This window comes from Arachis duranensis, chromosome 2 (genome assembly GCF_000817695.3).
Source record: "Arachis duranensis cultivar V14167 chromosome 2, aradu.V14167.gnm2.J7QH, whole genome shotgun sequence".
Taxonomy (NCBI): Eukaryota; Viridiplantae; Streptophyta; class Magnoliopsida; order Fabales; family Fabaceae; genus Arachis; species Arachis duranensis.
Genome location: NC_029773.3, coordinates 85,738,787 through 85,745,006, shown reverse-complemented (window position 1 = coordinate 85,745,006; position 6,220 = coordinate 85,738,787).

The window sequence follows — 6,220 nt, the reverse complement described above, 5'->3', positions numbered from 1 at the left end:
TTATACTCCTGCTGGTGGTTGGGAGGTCTGAAGGAATTGGAAAGGGAAGTATTAGTTAGACTGAAGAATCTTTAGTCAGATGCCCTTTATGGTTTAGCCTGTTTATAAGCTTTGATATTATCTGGAGGATGTTCTAGGATTGCCTTTGGCTTTCCTCCATTATTATGTAGTATATATGTGGAAGCTGTTACCATGCTGGGGACCTCTGGTTCTCACCCATGCGGATTTTGTGGTTTTCAGATGCAGGACGTAAGGCTCCTCGCTGAAGCATGCTGGAGACTTCTGGATTAGCGAAGATCCTTGGTTCTTGGGACTTTACTTTTGGTTTATGTTTTTATTTAGATACTGGGCTATGTTTTGGTTTATATGTTTTGCTTAGATCCTTTTATTTCCATTAAATAATACAAACTGTGATGACTCCTCTTATGGGAGATTTTGGAGAATAGGTTTTATGTGTTTGTGTCCCTTTGGGTTTCCTTTGGGGTTTTCCTTATTTTTATCATATGTATATATTGCTACGCTCGGACCGGTTATCTTCGCAGCCGGATTTTGAGTCTTGATATTCCTGTTTTTGACACTCCTTTGTATATATATATAATCACGCGTTGGTTATCCTTGTTCGTTACGTTATCAATCGGAGTGTTACGCTTTCGAGTTGCGATTTTTGTTTACCCATTTTTTCTACAAAGGCTCCTAGTTATAATCAATCATTCATACTATTATACGTACTAAATTTTTATTTTAGAGGTCGTAATACCTTGCCATCTCTGAATTATGACTTAAGCATAAGACTCTGTATGGTAGGGTATTACACACATACAACACAAAATTTTTTAAAGAAATATATGTAAAAAATATTGATAACTAATAAACAAAATACATATAATACAAAAATTTTAGTATACTGTACAAAATTTTTTGATACATATCATAAAAAATTTGTATGCATAATATAGAAATTTATAAAAGATTATAGTTGAGTCATCCAATTGACAAAATATATTTGCAACAAAAGTTTATATACTATGAATAAAAATTTTTATGTTGTGTATACAAATTTTTGTGCTATATTAATAAAATTTGTGTTGTATGCAAAAATTCATGTATTATGTGTAAAAAATTTTATGTTATATCAATAGATTTTTGTATTCTCCAATAAAAAAATTTTATTCTAAAAAAGTATGAAAATGAAAAAACAATAATATATACGAGCATATTTTTTTTAGAATTTAGCTAACATGTACTCTAAAAATATATATTAAGTTTATAAATTAATTTTTTTTAAAATATAAAAAATTAAAATTTTTAATACATTTATTTTACATTCATTAAATAAAAATATTTAAATTTTTTTATTAATAATAAACTTATTATATATCTTATTAGCACATATTAACTAAATTTTTTTTATTAGACTTACTAGAAAAACACTTATACCTATGACATCACTCGTTTAAATCTTACCTTTGCCATGGAAAACATCTAGTTCAACCGCCAATATTGTTTGGCTTCTTCGCTATATGCAGGTTTAAAATAGATAAGAGAAACAAACGAAATTGTAATATATTTTTACAATTTTATTCTTTATTAAAATCATAACATTACTATACACATAATATACATCCCTACATATGACTATTTATAAATTTATTAATAAGAATAAAAATTAAATTAAAATCCGATAGAAACTCCCCCGCCTCCATTTTGAGAAAAAAAAAGTGAAAATCACTTTAAAATATTTTATGAAACTTATAAATAAGCTAAAACTTATTTCCCTTTCCTCCTTTTCTAATTTCCATAGTCTATTGTATCTGATTATTTATTAAATATATAATTATTTATTTTTATTCGTTCAAATTCTTAAGACAAATAATTTTATAATATAATATAAGATTTTTTATGATTTAAAGATTTAGAATTTAATTTTTATTAATCTAAAAAAATTAAGTATACGATAAATTAATTAAAAAAATATTTATACATAAAATTGATGTAAAGCCAAAAAAAATTTCTTTACAGGATGAAGTGTGTTAGAGTTTTAGCCTTTTAGGGATCACCTTAAGTATTACATTGTCATAGATGCTTTTTTCGTTTGTTCCGCGTACACCATATTTAGAAATGGTAACACCATTTGAACCTGCGAATATTCGTCTCGTACCGAGACGAATTTTTAGTGAGACAAATTTTTGGGTAGAATAAAATGGGGCCGAATTTAGGTAATATCCGTTCCACCTGTTTCGGTATATATATAATATATATAATTTTAATATATAATTTAAAATTTTACTTTAATTTATGTTATGTATGTAATAATAATTATATAAATTTTAAAATTTAATTTTATTTATTAAATTTTAATAATTAAGAGATAGAGTGGATACCCACAAAAACGGATTAAAATTTTACTTTTTACTACGAACAAATAGAAAGGAAACAAATTCTATGTGAATTATTATAGAACGAAATAGAATCAAATAGAGTAAAAATTCATTTCTATCTGTTCTGTTGAATTGGAAGATGATATATTAAGGACAATATCTTGCAACCTTACCATATCCCCTATCTCCAATTATTATTGGTCCGTGAATTGGAAGATGATATATTGATATGGCAATTGTTTATGAAAATATTTTATTATCGTATTTGTTTAAAGTTTTAAAATTTAATTGTCCGGAATAATTTATTTCAAAAAATTTATTACCAAAATTTAAAATTTTTGTTCTCATTCTTAAAAGGTGAGTATTTAATATCCCATGTTAAGAAAATAAAATTTTTATTCCCATCTCAAAAAGTGAGTATTTAATATCTGTAGTTATTTTATTTTTTATCATAGAGTTCTTCCTTTTATTGGTATGCGGATATTTTGAAAATAAAAAATTTATTTTAGATATAATATTTTCAAAAAATATAATTTTTTGAAATATATTTTTTACTTTGAAACCTAGAAAGTACCGATACGACACACGATATGGACATGACACAATACGAATACGCCGACACGTTCTTTTTATAAAAAATTGGATACGACACGTTTAGAATACGTTGTGAATTAAAATTTAAATAATATATTAAATAAATAAAATATCATATTGTAAATATAAGAGTAAATATAGTTGTATAAAAAAGTCTTAAAATTATACAATTATTAAAAAAATAAAAAAACTTTAAGTTATTAATTAAAGAAAATGTATCAATTTCTTCTCCTCTAAATCTATCATCCGCAAACACCTCATCTTCAAGTCCATCATCCTCGGTATTTTCTATTCTTCTTCTTCTTCTTCAATATGACTCAGAGAACCAATAACGACTAAGCTAGTGAGTAAGTAAGTCACCAAAAATAAACGGTAAGTAGATTTAGGTTTTGATTTATTAATTATTTTATTTTTAAATTTAAATTTTGATTTGTTTTTATTTTAAAGTATTTTAAAATTAAAAAAGAAAAATCAGTTAATCGGACCATAAAATCACAAAATCAATTGCAGATTTGCAGTACAGCAGAAAGATTCGTCTCATGAACATTTGACTCGAGTGAGACTCGTTCGGATTCGTGACCACTTCACTAAAATTCTGCATCGCAAGAAGACGCGCCACCTATATGCTTGTTTGATGTATTCACCGCGTGTCGGCATCGAATTCGCATCCGACACAGATACGCTGGCACCATGAGTGAATCCGTGCTTCATAATTTGGAACACATACCAAATAAAAAGTTAAATACATATTTTAAATTTAAGAGATCCAAATTCAAAATACAAAAAGTTAGGGACAATATTTTTTTATTAATATTAGTTAATATTTTAGATTAATATTTTGTTTTAATATTATTATAATTTAAAATTTTAAATTTAAAATTTAGTATAAAAATATTTTTGTTAGCCAAGTATTAATAAAAAACAATAAAATTTATTGGTTATATCACATTACTTAATTCAAAATTAACCCAACACAGAATAATTGAGGCCTCAAAAGAGATACTAAACCAAAAAAAGGTTGCTTACAGAAAAACATTTTTATTTAATTTACTCATTTCTCAAAGGTAAGCGAGGGCGAAGATGGTTAAGGAAGCAGTTGAGACATTGGAGAAAATGGAACAATATGGGTTATAATCGGTATTTTAATATTTTAAAGAATAGTACAGAATATTAATATATTATCTATCAATTTATTATCAACAATAATTAATTATTATATTTTAAATACATATATAAGGAGATATATCTAAAAAATACATTTATAAAGATATTTTTATTGGACATAGTCATAAAAAAAATATTTTTATTAGACACATTCATAAAGATACTTTTATTAAATATAGTCATAAACAAAAATTGACAGGAATCGACAGAAATGCTATTGATAACATAGCGAAATTGATATTTTAAAGGTTTAAACATAAATTGATCAATTGATTCACCAAAATATTCAGAAACCATTGTAACACTCACCCTCTCTGCATTTTAACAAAAGATAAATTAGGCTATCAGACGGAAAAAAAATCTGAAAAAGATAAACCATTTAGGTTGTGTATGTCTGTTCTAATAATGCATGTAAGGGGGACCAAAATGCAAGGTCCTACCACTTTCGATTTTTTTCCTTCAAGGTTTAGAGTATAGGTGGTGTGTTTTTTTTTAGGAAAAAAATAATCAAAAGTTAGATATTAAAAATTTAAAACTCAAACTAAATATGGAATTATACACAACAAATACAGACACTACTTAAAACCATTATCATCAGAATCGGATTAAACCGGCCAATTTAACCGAAAATTAGTGATGATTTAGTAGTTTATTCAGTTCAATTTGCTAGCAAAATCGTACCTGCATTTACCAATCAATGATAATCAAGCCCATTAAAAATTAGCCAGCTGCATCAGCGCCCAAGAGAAACATAGAAAAAAGCTTTCACCAATACTCTGGCGGTAGAGATTTTGAAATCAATTCCAAAATATATATACTTGGCATTTGGCAAGTTTTGAACCTTCAAGCTTGAGATTGGGAAGCTTAGCACGCTTGCTTTTGTCAGTAGACCAAATTTTCTTTTATTAAATGTTTTTTTACCTAGCATTTGTTTTGAAGTACTAAGATTAAGACTGAGAAACAGAGACTCAATATCATGTTTGTTGATTTAAAGACTAGTACTAAAATTTTTATCTCTGTCTCCAAAATTTCAGTATTTCAGTACCTCTAAAAAATGGGGACACAGAAAACTAAAATTTTTAAAGATAGAGACCAAAACTTTAATAACATTTCATACTTAAAATACCCTGATTTCAATTAATTAATTCTAATTTTATTCTTTGTGCAAATTAATAAATTAGAGTTTCATTCTTATTTCAATTTTCGTCTCTCATTTTTTCACCAAATAAAATACTGAAATTTATTTCAATCTATCTCTCTTAGTTTCTGTCTCTCAGTATTTCCATCTCTATCTCTCCACCAAACGCTACCTTAATATTTATTTTGAAAGTTCTAAGTGAGTTGAAAAGGGAGAAAAAGTTGAATCAAGGAATTGTTTTTAGTGTTTAATAAAATAAATTGTGCAGTATAAATTTTATGAGATTATTTTTATTTTTATTTCGTTTTGCAATAGCAGAATAGTTTAGAATTGAAAACTGCAGAGATGAGAGATATAAAAGATTAATATTAGGATATATCTTGATTTAACTACAAAATGTAATGTGATTGACTTATGTCTAATTTTCACCATAATAATAATAAAATTTTTATTATAATCAAAATTATTATATTATAAATACTAATTCTAAGAGACTTATACTCTTCTAACATATTTAAGCTAATTAATTTAAGTTTAAGTAATCTTTAATGCTAACCTAATTTAAATAAGAGAAACGAAGTGCACTCTAATATTAGTATATTCTTGAAAATAAATATTTAAATAAAAAAATAAATATTTTTTATGTGATCAACTCTCTTTATTTTTTATATCTCTCAATATAAGCTCAATTTTTGATAATAAAAAAATATAAACACACTCAAAAACAAAAATATAATGTTGTGTATATGATCTAATGCTCAAATTTTTTTTTCCTTAAATAAATCTTTTATATATAGAGCTTTATCTTTCTTCTTCAATGTTAAAATAATTTTTTTTATTAAACTAGTCCATTGCCATTAAAAAAAATCTTTTTTTTTCTTTAAGAGGGATTAAACATAATAATTATTCATATATAATTTTATCATATAAAAATAATAGATAAAGT